Source organism: Vicugna pacos, chromosome 34, assembly GCF_048564905.1.
Source record: "Vicugna pacos chromosome 34, VicPac4, whole genome shotgun sequence".
In the NCBI taxonomy this organism is placed as follows: domain Eukaryota; kingdom Metazoa; phylum Chordata; class Mammalia; order Artiodactyla; family Camelidae; genus Vicugna; species Vicugna pacos.
In genome coordinates this window covers 7,492,105-7,511,881 of record NC_133020.1, presented here as the reverse complement: position 1 = coordinate 7,511,881, position 19,777 = coordinate 7,492,105, and positions in this window count along the sequence as shown.

Genomic DNA, 19,777 nt, shown 5'->3' with positions numbered 1-19,777 from the left:
AACTATACTATAATTAAAATGTCAGGAGGGGGAAAAAAGCTCTGTTGATTAAGAATTTTATATCCAGCAAAATTATCTTTCAAGAATAAAGGAGAAATAGCATTTACCCAAAGAAAACAAAAACACTAATTCAAAAAGATATATGCACAACCAATGTTCACTGCAGAATAATTTACAACGGCCAAGATATGGAAGAAGCTTAAGTGTCCATCAATGGATAAATGGATAAAGAAGACATTATATACATACATATATATAATATATATAATGGAATATCATTCAGCCATAAAAAATGAAATCTTGCTAATTGTGACAACATGGATGGATGTAGAAGATATGCTAAGTAAAATAAGTCAGAGAGAAAGATAAATCCTATGTGACCTTGCTATGTGGAATCTAAATAAACAAAACAAACAAACATATGAAAACAGACTCATAGCTACAGAGAAAAAAAGCAGGTGGTTACCAGAGAGGAGCAGGAAGGGAAGTGAAATAGGTGAAGGGGATTAAGCGGCACAAACCTCCAGCTGTATAATAAATAAGTCACAGGAATGTAATATACAGCATGAGAAATACAGTCAACAATACAACTTTGTCTGGGGACAGATGGTTACTAGACTTATCATGATGATCATTTCATAATCACCCAAGTGTCAAATCACTATGGAGTACACCTAAAACTACCATCATATGATACATCAACTATATTTCAATTTTAAAAAATGAAAGAGAAATAAAAGATATTTCCAGATTAACATAAAATGAAAGAACTAATTATTACTATACCTTTCTTACAAGAAACACTAAAGAAACACAGGCTGAAAGTAAATTACAACAAATGGTACCTTGATTCCAGACCAAGAAGTAAAGAGCCGTGTAAAGTCAGTATAAACATATGTATTTTTTCTCATCATCCTTTAACAGATGTTTATGAAAGTAATTTCATAAAATATAATTATAAAATAATTGTAAAACTGTATCATTGGTCTCATATCAAATGAAAATCACTTCTATACATAAATATTACTTACGATATTACACATACATTACATATATATGTATCAGCAAAAAGAAGGTGGAGGAAATTGAGCTGTAATGGAGCAAGAAAATTAGAGCAGATTGAAGATAGTTACTCAATACACAGGAACAAAAATGAAAAAAATGAAGAGTACCAGAAAAGGTAAATATGTGAGTTGACATTAAACATATGTAATATATTTTTTGTCCTTTTTCCTCCAAGCTTCTTTAAGAGGCATAGATTGCATGAATCAATAATTATACTATTGTATCATGGAGTAAAAAACATATATATATAATGGATATTATAATACTTGCACAAAGAGGGGAAGATATAAGTATATTAGAGCAGAGTGTATTTTATAAGAATTAGGTTAGTATTAATCTAATCTAGATTGTGATCATTTAAAATGCATCATATAATCTCTATAACAACTACTAATAGTGCTGAAATAATTAGATGTCCATGTGCTAAAAGACCCTTACTGGCATCAAAAATTTAAAAACACTCATAATTGATCATAGACCTAAATGTAAAAATCACAGCTATATAATGTTCAGAAAAAAACTTCCTTTCTTAAATATACATAAAAGAAAAAAAATGATAAACTTTATCAAAATTAAAACTTTTGATCCTCAAAAGACACCATAAGGAATATGAGAATATAAGTCACAGACTGGAAAAAAAAGTACCTATAAATTATATTTAAGAACTTGTATCTAGAATAAGTAAAGAATTCAATAAAACAAATAGCCCAGTCAAAAACACGTTAGAGATCTGAATGTACATTTCACCAAAGAAGATAAACACATATGGACATGTGCTCAAAAACACTGATCATTAGTGATGCAAATTAAAACCACAATGAGATGCCACTTCAAACCCACAATGATGACTATATTCAAAAAGACACACAATAACAAATGCTGTCTAGATGTGGAGAAACAGGAAAAGGCATGCATTGTTGGTTTTATACATAAAACCATGAAGCCACTTTGGAAAACAGTTTGGCAATTTTGTTAACAGTTAAGGACAAATTTACCATAAAACCAGCAATTCCACTTTTAGGTGTCCAACCAAAGAAATGAAAACATATGTCCATACAATGACTTGAATGTGAATGTGACAGCAACATTTTTCATGATATCCAATGAGTAAAAAAAAAAAGTACAGATTTCCACCAACAGGTGAAAGAAAAACAAAACGTTTATCCATTCAATGGAGTATTATTTTGCAATAATAAGTAACAAATAGCTGATCCATGCTCACGTAGGGAGTAACCTCAAAAACACTACACTACGTGAAAGAAGCCAAATATAGAAAACCACATATTTTAATTCCAATTACACAAAAATGTCCAAAAAAGCAAATCTCTAAAGTAGATCGTAGGTTGCCTAGAGCTGGGAGTGGGAAAGAGACTCTCCCACTGGGAGATCTTTTGAAGGTATGAGGGATCTTTTGAGGATGATGGAAATGTTCTAAAACTGGATTGTGGTGATAGTTGCACAGCTCTATAAATTTATTTTAGATGGTCACTGAATTATGTACTTAAGTAGGTAAATTTTAAACGATGTAAATGGCATCTCAAGGAAGCCATCACAAATGATTGAAGAAGAGCAACTTGAATGACCTTTAACCACATGATTATTGGAAAAGAGGCATCCATGGGATAGAACACTTTTTTTTTAAATAAAATACTCTGGTTTTTTTCCTTACTACTAAATATCAAATTCATGTTGAAAATGCAGCCCTTTTTGTCACATCTGGCCACATGTTCATGCAGGTTGCCTGCTGAGCACATTTCTGCCTCAGAGCCTTTGCATTTACAATCCTCTGCCTAGCATGCAATTCCATAATTAGTATGACATCCTCATGGCTCATTCCTTCACTTCGTTAAGCACTCTGATCAGCTAACCCCTTTTTGAAGAGAACTTCTCTATCTGAAATCAGCCCTCTATCCTCACATCCCCTTTACTTAACATATTTTCCCTCATTATATTTCTTTGAAATCTATTATTAAATAACAGAAGTGCCCTGGAATAGTATCTGGTATATATCAGAATCTCAACAAATATTTGCTGAAAGAATGAATCATGTCACAGAAACAACTATCACCACTGAACAAGAGAACTTGAAACTATCTTTTAGAAATCTTTTATAAAATACAGAGAAGTCAAACATAAGCAAAAATGTGTATTTATTTCATCAGCTATAACATAAATTATCCAAGCTTGGACAGATTGATTATACATTCATTTCAGGAAAATTTCTAATGGAACAAAATATAGGAAATATAGAAAATATAGGAAATAAAGAACACATAGGGAAAAGTTCCCCTAAATGGTGCTTGAACTCTCCATTTGCATCTGGAATTGTTTTGCATTGATAGCCATTCTGGATTCATTCCTTTGGCTAGGTTTATCACTGGCTTATTTAAATGGGCTATTGATGCCAAAGGCCTTTGTAGTAATCATCAATGGAAAAGAATTATTATCCTGACCCAGTCAGTGAATAGGAAAGCTTTTGTCAGAGCATCCCATGGTCACTCTTACGCACATAAAGAGAATCCCCATCTTTTCATCAGGACAGTAGAACAGAAAGAATATTAAAATAAGAGATTGTCTTGAAAAGGACTCTTTTCATATATTATCTTGTTAATGGTTTAATGATTAAACCTAAGATGTTAAGAGAACAAAAAACCGGGGAAAATGAGTGGCAATATGCTTTTGCTTTTGTTGTCCTTACTTATGGAGTCACTCCCATTATCCTGCACTCCTGGTTTCTCACTGTTCCCTCTATTAGTGCTTTTTAAGGGAGAGGCAGTAACTTGTGCGTGTGTGTGTGTGCGCATGCGTGTGTAAGTGGCTTTGGTAGGAGAAACTGAAAATAAGTTGCTCAGCTCCTTCCTCTTTTTTCTCTTGGGAGCTAGATGCTTGCAGAGATCACAAGTTCTGCTTGGTTCTGTCCCTGTGAAACAAGGCATGTCCCTGTCCACTCCTTCCATGACTGGATGGGCAAATCTGACTAACCCTGGCACTCAGTATTAGCAAGAAGTCCTGCCCACCTTCTCTGATACCACCTTTATTTATCAGCAATAAAGGTAATCTTTTAGCCCTCATTTATCTCACTACTTTGTAGAATGGCTGGGTTTTGTTTTGTTTTGTTTTTAACCAGGCAGGAAAGATATTTGTATTAGTCCACCTCAAATAACTCCAGATAGGTCTTAACTAACCAGTGTTAATATTTTAACTGAAAAAACAGAGGCAGTAAGAGTTAGGGAGTACTTAAGTCCCTAATGCTCCATATTTTTGAATTATTTTACAATGTGTCCATTTCCTTAGTTACTAAATGGTCTTGCAAAGTCTTCCTAATTAAATTTAAGGAATGGGTAAGATAAAAATGATATCTTCTTTGGTATAAACCCCTTAAATATTTTTAAGTATATCTGCCACTCAGTAAATGGTAAATGATTACAGAGAGGAATGACTATAGAGACCAGAAAATACCTGAAATAAGAAACTAAGACTGCTCTTTTTCCAGTCTACTAATTTAGGGACAGTTTGATCCACACCATTTGAGATGACAGGAGTGAAAAGCGGATGAAAAATTGATGAAGCTACTTTTACCAAAACACTTTTTAAGGATTTTTCGGTGCACGTTTTCTAGAATATTATGTCAAATAAACAACTACTCTAATATAAAGGACCCATAGTATCAACTATTATCACTGTCAATCAGAGAATGAAAGCATTCTACAACGGGCCTTGACAGAACCGACTATTATGATTGTTTCTGCAACGTTAGAAATATGTAAATGAAGACACTTCAAGAAGATTTTGACACAACAGGTTTAACAGATAGGGCCTAATTATGTCAGTCAGTGGAATTCAATTACCAGGAGGAACGGATGGACACCCTAGATACAGAGCTTGGATTAAATCTGCACATATATTTTTAAGATCTGGTTTCAAATAGAAAAGAAATCTAAGTTCTCAATTCCTTGTCATTCTTTTTTTTTAAGGTATTATGACCCTCCTTTGTAATATTAACTGAAAAAAGTACTCTATTAAAATATGTCATTTTCAAGAGGCTAACTTAAAAATTTAAATTTTGAATAACTTCCTGGTAAACTTCTATGTTATTTAGAAGTTCCTTCCAAAAAGTCAGACTTAGCTATTAAAAGAAGGATGATGGTAAACAGTTTCCAAAGATGGTCCCCCAATGCACCGTGCTTTCGATATTCATACCCAAGCAAGTTCACTTGCTTTTAACCTGGAATGGGCCCTGGGATTTGCTTCTTGATCAACAGAATGCAGCAGAAGTGATGCTCCTTGATTTCCAAGGCTAGGTCGTGAGGAATCTTGCAGCCTCCAGCTGGGTCTCCTGGAGGAAGCCAGTTACCACATAAGAGACTGCCATGCTTCGTAAGAGTTAGGCATATGAAGAGATAGCATGGAGAACCATGCCATGTTTCCTGTTGTTCCAGCCATCCCAGCTGTTGTATCAGACATTTAAGTGAAGAAATCATCTTAAGATATCCAGCCAGTTGGGCCATCAGATGACTCCAGCCCAAACTGTGATTTGACTGCAACTATAGGACAGACCCCAGGTGAGAACCATCCAGAAAAATCCAATCAAGTCTCAGAATGATGAGAGGCAATAATACAGTGTAAGTTTAAAAGTTGTGGGATGGGTTATAATACAGCTATAAATATCCAGACTGGGACGTAAAGTGGAAATAATTCATATGGTAGGAATCAGAAAACTTCTTTATTCTTAGGCTGACATTCACTACTTGTGTGGTCTCAAGAAAATCATAACTACTTGCATCTCTATATTCTTATCTATAAACTAAACAGACGGACTAGATCTAGGTCAAATCTGAGGACCACTGAATGAATTCATAGTATCTATAAATTACCTGAACTTTAAAGCAGCATTTTACGTACATATATTAAATTTTGGAATGACAGGGCCTATGGTTTTCAGCAGATTTTTAAAGGGATACTTAACCCCAAGAGGTGAATAATAAGACCAGAGTATCTCTAAAGCCTTCAGCTAGAAACTTCCATGACTGTATGAAAGTCATAAAGAAAATGGAAGCTTAAAGATAGCCTGCAGTAGTTAATCAGGAATTTTTTTGCATTTAGAATTTTATAAGCCAAAGATGTCAGGTCTCATTTTATTTAAGACTGCCTCATAATATTTGTTTGGTCAAAGTAATACTGTGTTCCCACTCATCTTTAATACCCTCCCCCAATATTTCACCAGAAAAATCTTCCCAATTAAGATACAGGTTTTGAAGAGTTACAGAAGGAAAAATGAGCAAAGTTTGATATTTCTTTCTGGAATTATTTTGTGGGTCTTGCATTCTTCCAAAGAAGATATCATTCAATCTCTTGTATGGTCCCCATTACCTGGAATTTTCTTCGCTTCATTCAACCATCAAAATCTAGTCTAAGCCTTGGATTTATTTTACCACTGCAGACATAGAACTATTTTCCATGCATTTCCTCACAATAAAACAACTTCTCAATGGAAACAATCAAAAGTATTGAACAACTACTATGTGCCAGGAAGCATTCTACTTTTCATTACTCAGTGCGTTTGTCAAAGTTTCAGAGTCAAGATGCACTTACTACTTTTTGACCTCTCTCCTACTAGAATGTAGTTCCACAGGGGCAGTGATCTTTGTCAGTTTTGTTTTCCTGGATACACAATATATCCCAAGGTATATCCTGGAACAATGCTAGCACATGCAAGTACTTAATAACTACGTGTAAAACAAATGAATGACTATGTGTGTGTGTTTTGGGAGAAATATAAGAAAGGCATTGACATAACTAGCAGTAATGCATTAAATTGCATCCTGAGAGGTATGGTCCCGATAAGAAACAAGTTATAGATGGAGACAGAAAAGGGAGGTAGCAGTCCTTCTGCCTAAATAGTTAACACAACAAGTTAAGCCAAAGGACTAACAACCAGCACCCAGGAAAGAGGAATGAAGAGACCTCATGACTTACATGAAAACTGCCATTACTACCAGTGGCTGTGTCTTTCTTGGAGAATCTTTCTTTAGAAATTAGAATAATGTTCTAAAATATTAATAGTCTGTTGGTGCCAAATACACTAATGGACTAAATTCCAAATGACATATAATTACAAACCACATTTTTTCCCATTTTAAAAAGTAAATAGACATATCAGTGGAGAAATCATAACACGGAAGGAGCAATAAAGTGTTCTATTTAGAAAACTGTTTATAATACAGTACGGTTACTTACATAGAAGTAGGATTGCTTATTTGCAAAATGTCTACAGAAAATAATCAAATTAAAAAACAAAAGTGTTCCTTACAATGCACACGTGTACAATCACACACGCATATGCACGCACACACACACGCTCAGCTTGATCTCACCTAAATACAAACGGCCGCCGTGGTCACTCATGCCCATCATATGCTAACCGTTTTCTATTTTCTAAGGATTGGAAAATACGTTTTATTTTACTAACATTATAAATAAGTGCTTTGTGCCTGTATTTTCCTTATTTTTTTTCTTTCCATCTACTCTCTTTTTAACGTCTCCAAAACAAGAGGATTCCATCTTTTGCGGTTAACTTTTCCTTTGCAGAGTAGGAAGAGATACTGACAGCTCTGGCCCATTTCTAGAGCTGTTCCTCTGTGGTAACAACTCCTTTGTTGCTCATTCTTCTTGCTGTGCCTGCAACCTGATTCATGCCTGAGTTGATGAGAGATAAAACTACCTTAAGACTGGAGGCAGAGGTTAATGGTAACTGGTTTAAAGTAACAATTAAGGATTAATAAACTGCAATCGGTGATGAGTTTCACTTTGGATAAGCAGGCATTAGCCCACCCATTATTTTGGTTAACTTTGAAAATTATACTTAATTGGGAGTCATTTTTTAAAGAACGAGTATTAGTATGGACCATTCTCTCTGCCATTTGACTAAGAAAAACAGTGTTTTCTCCTATTAATTGGTGAGACAAGTGTGCCCCCCCCCACAAAATTACACTGATACATATGATGGCAGAATCACGCTCAGTTAAAAGTTCTTCTTAGGGGTTACTTCAATTTTTTTTATTCATCAGCTAAAATTGCTGTCTTTCTTAGATACACATTACTTCTCCTAACTTACCAATATTTTGTGATACCTTAATAATTGTTTAAAAATTTATAAAATTTCCCTGAATTGCAAACTTCAGCAGGAAAAACAGAAATGATGAATTTCTACAATCTTAATTTGCAGATGAGCCATTTAGGAGCCAGCTTAACATATATTTTTATTTTGCTGTAAACAATTTTCTTGCATAGTGTCACAGGCAACCAGAAAGACACATGTTCCCTTGCAAGACAGCATGAAGAAAAAGTCATGTTCATGACAGCAACTCCCAAGTAAACATCACAAAGTGGCTTTCATTAGACTTTTTTTTTTTTTTTAACTCTAAGAAGAACCCAGAAGAAATTCAGGACAAAGAAATTTCATTTGACAAGGAAGTCACTTTCCTCTTGTCCACAATTTTCCCTGTAACTAGTAAGAAGAAAAATGTGAAAAACTGATGAAATGATGGATTAAAATTTTTTTTGAAACCCACAAAATTAAGTAGAGAACTTTGAACCGAATGGTAACCTTTTGTAATCAATCCTTGAATTCCTCTGAAATCTACTTTTTAACTCACCAAACTGTAGCCCCACAACTCTAAGTCTTGTGCTTGTCATTTATGACTTAATGAACAGTACCAGGCATTACTAGATCTGGTCTGAGAAATCTCCATGGAAATCAGAATTGCTTTAGGATGAGAAATCAGCAGGTGGCACTCTTTCCTCTGCATCCATTTTGAACCACTTTTTCAGGGCAGAATATTAGAAGTTACTTCCTAAGTGGGGGGAACCTAAGGTCTTGAGAGAGCAACAATAAGTCAGCACTGAAGACAAGAGACACTTACGCATTAGAGAACTGCCAAATCCTTCCTAAATCCATCAGGTACATGCGCCCTTCTTCACTGTCTCTTAACACCAGTCATAGAGGTGAGTGAGTGGCCACTGCCACCTCATCTGGTGATAATCGCATTCCCACACTAGATTAACACATTTTGTGGTTAAAGAATCCTGTCTTATCCAACATGAACAAAAATATGTTTCTGCACATACTAAACAGTTGTCTTGTTTTAATTTCTCCACCTTCCCAGCATATAATCAATCGAAGCCTTATGAAGAGATTAGTTTCCTTGTGTGACTCCAGTCAGCTGAGAACAGGAATTGGATGGACTGACTGCAGACACATGAGGAAAGGACATGGGAGTCCTAGTGAGGGCTTGTTCGAGCTCAAATACGTTCTGTAAAGAAAACTATTCTGAGCTGCGTTGACTGACTTGTTACAACTACTTCTCTGCATAACTATGTACCCTACTAAAGTTTTTCATTTAAAAAAAAGGTACTGAGATCATGTTCTCTCAAAACTTAAAAAGGTTTCATAATTTTAATCAAAAAGTTCATTTTCAGATAACAAGAGACAACTTCGTTTGTCTGTTTAAAAGTGGATTTCCAAGATACAATTGCACATTTAGTCTCTGCCATTGCCCAGAGTAACCGTGGTTTCACAAACTTCAGTGAGATGTTCCAGCTTTGAATAACAATGTGGTATTTGATCATTTGTCCTTATATAGTGGAAGGTTACAGAGAGAAGACTCTCGTGGAGGGTCTGCCACAGGAAACTAACTTGTATCTTGTCGTATTTGAGGTACTCGTGGGTAAATTGGAAAGCTTATCTGATTTCCTGCAAAGGCTCAGAAAACAGAGTACCATTTTGAGAGCTTAAGTTTGGGATAAGAAGCAAGAGCTTGCTTTGTTTTTATCCATAAAATCTATTACTATTAGAATGAATTAGAATTACATGAGTTTCCTTTTTTTCCCCATAGTTTTCTAGGACTCCTTATTAACCCTATGAGATGTATCATTTGGAGTTGCCCAAATGCTATAATGGGAATAAGAAAGAGTGCAGAGGCTCTAGAGGGCTGGATAAGTGATAAGTACAGAATAATTGGGGTTAGTACCTTTTTCCTGTTTGCAAATAAAACAAGAGAGATGGGTAATCCCCTTGGAGGAGAAGTGTCTATTAGTGTATACAGCACACTGAGAGAACCAGTAGTATCTTGTAGTTGTTATTGAAAAGATTCATGTTCCCTTTATTAAGAATGCATTTTGGAAAGAGGACTGATGAGGAGACATCCAGGGGCCTGAAGCGTGGATTCTGCAGGGTATTTTCAAAGAAGCCAGTTGCTCCGACTTAATCAATGCATTTTATGACTGGAAAGCTCAGATAAGCCAGCACTCCTCTCTTGGAGCCTCCTTTAACTGTATGTCATCACACATAACCTTCCTGGGTAACTACTCATTATGCAGGATGGCACACCAACCAGTGAGAACATGATGCCGAAAGCATTATGCCCATCAGAGGCTGTGGGTTTAACCAAATCTCCCAAAGAAGCCCTGAGATTTCCGAGCCTTTTAGCCTGACTCTTTTCAGCTTCTTGCCATTCTCAGCCCTTTCTCTGGCGACCATCTATGAAGCAGCAAACAGCCTGGCAACACCCACACATTACCCCTGAGCGAAATAAATGGCCATCCTATTCTAAAAACTTAAAAGTTTGATGTACAACAAAAGTAAGTGGAAGCAAGTAGTTAATAAGCACCAGTCTTGGGTTGATTCAATAGATTTGTTTGATTCACTGGAAAGTAAAATCATAACTGAAACATTATGCATCAGCACAATAAAATGGTAGGTTTGGGGAAAGCCACTTGGAAAAAAAAAAAAGTAGGAAAGTCAAAGTTAACTTGCCAGGACAAAAACTGGGCCCATAAGGAGCTTTTAGAGTCACTGATTATTTAGTATGAAATTTTAAATGACTCCTTCAAGGCACAAATTTGGGGACCTTGTCCCTTAATACAGACTACGGGGTGTTGAGAAGCACAGTATATTATTTCCTTAAGTGCTTTTTGGGAGAAGGGGATTTAGAGGTAAAACTGCCGGCTTTGTGTGGCAAGGTCATGACCTTTGACAACTTTGGAGCTTATCTCTTTCATCTTCTCACTCCCCTGAGACCCCTAACTTGCAGAGGAATCAAGCCTGTACGCCTGGGCTAGACAGAATTCAGCATTGTTGTGGACCTAGGTTCCCTCTCTCCCTCTCTTTCTCTCTCTTTCTCTCTCTCTCTTTCTCTCTCTCTCTTTTTTTCCCCTCTAAACAAAACAGATCTGAACTGAGCCAAGGAAACAAAAATGTATTGTTCCTCGCAGATGGAAGCGAGTGTCGCCTAGGTAACCAGATTAATCTCCTTTTTCTCTCCCTTCCTCTCTTGTAGTGCGGTAATCGGTGGGCTCTTTTCACAAAAAAGCCAGCCTCAAAGCTGGGGCTCTAACTAGGTTCCTAATTAGCTGCAATTTACAATGAAGACAACATGATGAGATAATAGAAATTTGCAAAATAATGACATACCTCAGCAAAATATTCCTCCTCCTAAGAACCATTTTTATACAAAAACAATAAAGAGGGCCCTTCTAAAGCAAAGCTGGAAAATGGTGGTGTATTATGTGACACAGAACATTATTGTTCGCCTCTTGTTCCCCCAATCAACAGCTTATTGTTTGGCATCTTAAATAAAAATGACTCAAATACAGGCCACATAATGATCTCCATTGCGCTAATACACTGTATATACTGAGTAGTCAAAAATGTACGGGAGCCAATGCCAGTGGGGCTGATAAAGTAGCAGGGCCCAGGAAGGTAATTTACAATACAATGCAATAAGCATTATTACTGTTCTTAATCACACATATCTTTCTGATTCCTGTCAGGATGCACTCTGACATCAAAAAAGGGCACCCAAAAGGAGGACAGCTAGTTAATGAAATATGATGGATCACATTTGTTTTCATGTGGTGGTTAGCTCAAATGAAGCAGTCTCCAGACTGTTAGCCAACAGTATTCTCTTGTGTGACATCAAAGACTACCATTCAATGAGGGCAGGAAAAAAAAATCACAGTAAGACAGCACAGAGGGAGGAGCTCCTAGGAACTGAAAGAACCATTAATAGTAATCTCTACCTTATGTCCAAAAGAACAGAGAACGAGCAAAAAAAAAAAAAAAAAATGGCCAAGGCCAACCAGTTACTGATTTCACAATGAGGATCAACAGCACCTATGCCAATGCCGATTTATGGAGAATGGTACAGCTAACAGGCAGTGGGCAAGGCGTGACATTTTGCTACGCAGGAGCAATTTGTCACTAGTGACAGGAGGCATGTACCCTGTGCCTTGTCTGAATCAAGATTACAGCATCCTATGAAACATGGAATCCAAATAATAAGATAGAATCCAATGCCATGTTTTGCATCAACAAGAATCATTCATAAATGGCAACAGATTGTCTAACCAATCAGGGGGAAAAAAACAATCGTACACAAAAAAGTAAGGCCACGTTTGCTTATGGACTAGTTAATTGTGAAGAGTACAGCTGCACATACTTGAAAACTAATGGCCCCTGGACTTCCCCATAAATAACTACTGACTAAAAACCAATTGGCCAGGGACAGAAAAACCATTAACCCCTTGGTCATTTGGCCCTCAGCAACAACAAGACAACTAGATCCCCTCACAAAGTAATTAAAAGGTAACAAGTAGGAGAGATAAGAGAAGGTGCCAAATGGGCTCTAATGACTTTGGAGGAAAAATTGTTGTATTTGGTAATAACATTTGCAAAAATGCAAAAAATGAAGACCATCTGGGTGTATCACAACCCCAAAGAGTTTGGCATCCACATTTTGGAAATGTGGCAATAATATCTTGACTTGCATAGGGCTATCAACCTTTCCCAAAGATGAAAAAAAAATATTTTTTGAACCTCAGCCAAGAGAAAAAGAGAGCAAAGGCTGGGACACAGTGCTGAAAGCCAGAGACTGGTGGTCATCAAAGTCTGGGCTTCCGCTTCTAGATTTTCCATGGACTTGACATTTACCGTAAAATGGAATCTACTCACCAAACAAGGTTTACTTTTGACTTTCATGTCATCCTTACAAGAAATGTTCTCGTCCATATAATTCACTTAACGACTCAATGATTTTGGTGGCAATAATGACCAGGAGAGTGTTGAACTATTAAATGACAGTTTACGGTGTAGGGACAAGAATGTCTGACTTCAATGCATTATCTAACTTCTCATAGCCTCTGTTCCCCTCTCTCTAAACTGTCCATAATTGTGTTTATCTTTTAGGGTTGTTTGAGGTATGAAAAAGATCAGTTCACCAAGGCATATGAACTCCCCTTTATCCTGGCTCATCCCTTCCACCAGAGCTCCCCTCTGAATGAACTCCACAATCCCCAGCTGGTGCAGATGAACACAGCTGAGGAAGATCACAGAACAGCACAGATCCTTGCCACGACCCCACCCACACCTGCGCTCTATTCCATTCAAGAATCCTTTCAGTTGCCTTTCCCACCTCCTCTCACTCCCAGTAGTAGTGGTCTTAAACCTTCACCACTCTCTTTAATAAACCACCCCATCACTTTCAGATGACCTCACTTCCCTTAAGTATGCACTGCCTGCCCCATCCACACACACACATCATTGTCTGCAACCCATCTAGTCAACTTCTCCTCAGAGTCAGAGGATGCGGCATCGCTCCCTCTGCTTGAGGTCAACCCCGCACTAACAGTTGGGATCCACTCTGCTCACATCACCCCAGGACCTTGCTTCATCACTTTTCCCCATCCTGAGTATAATCTTCTGTTCTATCAACTCATTCTTCTAAACCTACAAACACACTCAAATTATTCTCATCCTGTTAAACCTTCCTTCACATCCCTGTCTCCCTTTACCTGCCACCCTGTCCTCTTTCTCAAAGATTCTTCTTTTCAGCCCAACCTCATTGGTCACTTTTGCAGCCTATTATTCTAAAAGTAAAAATTAGATTTTAAAATGTAGGCAAAGGGGGAGCTATAGCTCAAGCAGTAGAGCGCATGCCATGCAAGAAGTCCTGGGCTCAATCCCTAGTACCTAATTACTAATTAAACCTAAATACTTCCCCCAGCCCAAAAAAAAAAATTTAAAAATTAAAAAAAAAGTAAAATGCAGGCAGAAATATATTTTTCCTTGAAGTTTATTTCTGTTTTTATCATTTGCTTAGAAATGTTACCTGTATTTTTATGCATCTATCAATAAAGAGCTGAAGATATCCTACAATGAAAAACATCCCTTCCGCCAGAGCTCCCCTCTGAATGAACTCCACAATCCCCAGCTGGTGGATTGGATGAAAAACACAATATTCAACCCATCTAATGCATCAAAGACCTAAATCACAGTGAAACTATCAGAATCATAGAAAGTCAGAGTTGGAAGACATCTTCGGTTTATTCTTCCTGAGTTAGAAATGAGACCTAAACACTTAAGGTCATACAGCAAGTTAAGAGCAGAGCTCTGACCTTGTGTCAGATTCCCTGACGCCCAGTTCAGTGCTCTTTCCTCTACAAATCGATTCTATTCTTAAAATATTCCTCTTCATATATAATTCTTATTCAAATATTAACAAATATAACATTGAGCACAACCATAAGAGGAGGACAATTGGAAATACAATAGCACATTTAAATTAAAATGTTTTCCAGCCTTTAGTTCTATGGAAAATATACAGACATCTCCAACCAATGGAAGCCCACTATTTCCACAGACAGAGATATAACAGAGATTAGAGAAACAAATGACCAAATCCGGGATCTGAAATGGAACATGTAAACAAAGAATGATAGTTTTCAAGATGAAAGGAAACACATATATTGTCTGGCCCAACTTCTGGTTATTTGTTCGTTTATTTTAAACCTGAGTCTCAGAAAGGAAAAGATCATAAACCTATGAACTGCTGTGTTTATTCCACTCTACACCTTTGTCCAAGCCTGAACTAAATGGTAACGAACAGTCCATGTCTTCTAGGTCAGTCAGACATTTGAGGGGAAGAGCAAGTTACCAGTGGAGTTGTGTAAAGTCCCTAATGAGCCTGCTGCAACAGCGGTTAATTAAAGGTCCCCGGTGTCTCAGAGCTGATTTTCTTTCAGGGAGAGGCAAAGTAACTCAGTAAGTTGGAGTTCAGTTTTACTTTACATCGTTTGATCTTTATCTGTATGTCGTATTTCCCCTCTAAACTACAAGAAGTAGTTGAAGGAATGAAGGCAATGAATAACTTTATACCAAAGGGAAGAGAGTTGTTACTAAAACCTCACATGCTACATCCTGGGTTCCACGCCGTGTGGCAGAGCCTGGCTGGTAAAGCCCATCTGCCATTAGGTCCTTCTAGTAATTACACCCCTTTGAACCAAGTAGCAGACAGAACCGTGTGAGCCTGAATTCTAGAACGAGAGTCACATTAGAGTGCATTTCCAACTGTTTCACTCTTGCAAAGTTTTGACTGAGCAATGCGGAGCAGTCCTTAGCACCCTAAAGGCGCCAAACCCTACCCAACGTAAGGTCACCAAGCGTCGAGGTCCTTTGACGAGGGTCCCAATACTAGTCAACCTCGCGTTCCCCGTGAAGGTGTGAGGCACAGTTCCAATCCATGACTGAAACTGTGACGTGGGGAAGAACCCCTTTAGCCATCACACCTGAGGGTACTCACCAGCTTCTCAATTTCTCTCCATCCCGTCCCAAAGTCAACACAAGCAACAAATGCACAAGAAGCTCTCCCAGCCGGGAATTAACGACGTTCTGTCAGTGCTCTTTAAAGGAAGAAAACAATTAAGAGAAAACCTTGAAGTAATCTCATTTCGCCTGTTTAGACTGTTCATCCCTCAACGTGTGGTTAGCAAGTGTGGCAATCAGGGCGAAGGCCTGCTATCATTCGGCCTTAATTAAAAAAGACACAAGGAGAGGAGCTGTGAATTAGAAGTGTAGCTACGCACTACCCCTGATTAATTCGAGGCTCATGTTGGATTAATAACGCCAAACAAAGAACAAAAGGAAATTGTTATGCGAATTGCAGCCCTCCCAGGCCAGACAAAGGTCAAATCACAGGATTTCAATTTCATCCGGAGTCGCTTAATCAAGTCCCTCGGAAGGAAGACCATATGTAGTTCTGAAAGCTACCCATTGTAGTCCTCTTGTCGCTGGACCTGAGGGACGGCACATCCATCCTCTCGAGTGATTCTCAATCGCTTCTCTTCTTTCCCCTTTAATATAACAAAAACTTCATTCTTACCAGGGATTAAAGAAGAGCTTGCCCTGCTGAAAACATCCCAACAACCGCTGTTTTATGGAGGGAGCTGGACACCGCTGGCACCAAGCCTACAGGGCCTGTTCCCTCTCCAGAGAAAGGTCTTCACCCACAGCGACGAAGTTACAACCACCAGGGGGTGACGTCACCGGCAGAACACTGGCAGGGTTGTGACTACAGGACATTCATCAAAAGATGATGAGAAAAATAGGTAAGGTCTGCCTATTAACTAAAAGGAAAGTGAATGAAAAGCAAAGTCCATCATTACCTTAGGCTGCAGGTATCGGAAGGCAGCTCTGTCTCTTCCAGCTACATTAGAACCTCTGCGTGAGGTGGGGACAGGGGTCTCAGTGCCTCAGGAGACCTGAGGGGCACAGCCAGGCACCCCCAACCCCTCCCCAGCAGTTCTGGAGTTCATCCACGTTCGGGGTTTCTTGCTCCCAGAGCCGGCACTAAGGACAGAGGTAGGCTGAGGACGGCAGACTCTCATTAGCAAGACGGTTTAAGTGCTCTGAAGATGTGACGGCTTACCCTGCGGTGCTAACACTTCTCACCCTGTCAACGCCAAAGAGTTACTAATGGTAACTTCTCAGGACCATTATACCATTGTCCTACCATAATCAAGGCCCAGAGCTCCTCAAATGAAACAGCAAGTTGAGTTCTTCCAAATGACAAAAGGATGATTTCAGGGAGATTTTAATGAGATTCCAAGGTAGACTTTTGAACTAATGGAATCAGCACCAGTGTCTCAAGGTAATGATGGTGAATATAATTCTTATCTGAGGGATTTGCTGAAGTGCTTAATAAAGTGCCCTTTACGGGACAGATGCTCAGTAATTGTGGACTCTCAGGGTTTGTATCGCCCTATCTGACATGGCAAGATTTTCAGCCTCTACCTTTACAGAATGCAGTAATTGTTGTTACCTTCACGTATTCTAGACTAGTCATTTGGGAAATTCGTTTATTTCTCTAAAGTCCCATAGTGTTTGGGTAGGACTTCTTTTACTGAACATAGCATTTTCCCATGTATATCAGCCATTCATTCATTTACCCCTTTACTCATTGATCAAACATTTTTTAAGTATGTGTCAGGCACTGTGCAAGGCACTGGAGATAGAAGGATCACTAAAAGCAGACACTATCCTTGCTCTCCTGGTCTTCATACTTTAGCCAACGGGACAAATAATCAAACAAATGCTTACATAAATGTAAAATTTAAATGGGGTATGGGCCACAAAGGAGGTGCATGGTATAATGAAGTTTTAAGTTCTATCAAGGGAAGATTCCCTTAGGAATAGACACTTTTTTCTCAGATGTGAAGTAAAAATGTAGATTGAACTTGGTGGAAAGAGAGAAGGCAGAGGCAGAGTCTTCACTGTCAGAGACAGCATGACAAGTGAATTGGTCTGAAGAGGGCCAGACCTCAGGCAGCAAAAGAGAGAGGAGTGTGAGCTGAGTCTCCAGGAGTAGGTGGACCTTAAAACATAAAAAGCAACCTTAGGCCATGTCAAGAATTCTGGTGAGTCATCCTAAAAAATAGTAAGAAACTTCTGAAATTCTTTAAGTGCTCAAGATGCAATCAGGATTGCGCAGCTATTGTAATCTGCCCCCCATTCTACGAGATCTCTAGTGGCTGAGTGACTCACCGTTGTCCTTTCCCAGTGCCTAGGCCAATGCTTCTGCATAGTAGAATGGCACCTCCCTCTCAAGGACTGTCAGTTGAGATCACAGCCCCACAGGTGCTCCCATGCGTAAGCCATGAGCCTGATCGAAGGGGATGGTCTTCTCAGAAAGAGAACCACTCCTTGATGAAAGATAATTTCAATGCAGTTAAATTTAAAAGCATTTTAATATGATGTTTGTTCAATGCCACCGAACGAATGAATGGCTTTTAACGTAGCCGTACCACTGGAAGACGGCGGTCAGCACTCTCCACGAAACTTCTGACCACGAGTGAAGAAGTGACGTGCTTGCCTCCTCGAAACTGACTGCTACTGTTCGGATTGGTGTCTTCGCCAGGGAGGATGACAATTTCTGCCTTCTAAGATATCCAAAGGTGTAAGGGCATTGCTGTTGGCAAATTAACCCCCAAATATGAAAACTAAAGTTCTATATTCCAAAAAAGTTATAAATGTATCTGTGAGTCCTAATTCCCAGGGATCATTCAGGCAAGCTATGTGCCTTATGTGACATACAACTATCAAATAATGAGCACATTCAGATGTTTGTTTCACATGATGCAACAGCTGCATCGAGAGCTTTTTGAGGATTATTCCTCAAGTTTCTCTTAAAGCCACTTCATTTCCTTTCTGAAAAAGCGCTATTACTTGATCTGCATAGTTAAGACAAACCTCTGAAATTGGATGAATGTTAAATTTTTCATATTAGTCTGAAATCCAGAAAAGCTGTCCAAATCCCAGATATAAAATGTACAATTATCTTGTAGGCATTTTAAGTCTTATGGCGTCTGATTTGGAGGAGGAAAATTTAACTCAGTACAGAACTTGTTGACTGTTTTAGACAGTTTGTAAACACTACTTCAAATTATACTCAACAAGATAAACAACCAAATTAATTGCTAATCCTGATGGTTCCTGTTACTTAACTGTGACATTGGCATACACAGTCCTACATTTGGGGTCATGTAAAATACGTATCCTTAGAATTGACATGGAAGGATCATAAAAATAAGGTCCATTAGTTGAGCAATTAAATGTATCAGACGCTTAGCTATATATATACATGTATTTATTTATCTGTTTATTTATTTTACTTTTTAAGTATTTATTTTTTGAGTGAATCTTTATAAGAGCCATGAGGTACAGGTATCCACTTGTTAATTCATTTAGTATTTACTGAATGCTTGTTATGTGCCAGGCCCTGTGAACACAGCAGTGACTACAACAGATACAATCCCTACCCTCCAGGTGCTTTCATTACCTTTTTGACAGGTAAGGACATTGTGGCTTAGGGCAATATGTAAATTGTGCTGGGTTTACCTAAGTAAGTGGTAAACCCATGTTTCTGAAATACAGAGTGTTAGGTTTTGACCATTCTGCTATGCTTTTCTTAAAATAATGTGACCTTGTAATAAGCATCGGGCCAGATTCCCTCATGTCAGAAACTACCTTAGACTAAAGTAAGTACTTTGAGAATATTCTTTTATCGCTTCAGCATTCTGGAATATAACAGTAATGGAGTGTAATGGTTAGAATAAGCTAATTATGCTTTCCAAGATGGCAGACTTCTATTTTATAACTTGTCAAGGTCTACCTTGTTTTAACTACAAAACAATCTCTATTGCCATTTTATAAAGTGTATCTCATTCACCCAATCAAAATATCAAGTTAATTTTATATTAAGACGATGAACAGTCTGTTTCCATCTACATCGTACCATATTACATTAACCGAACAAAACCAAATTTTAGAGCAATAAAAATCAATTTAGATTTAACCTCTTAAACAACTGCTATATGCCAG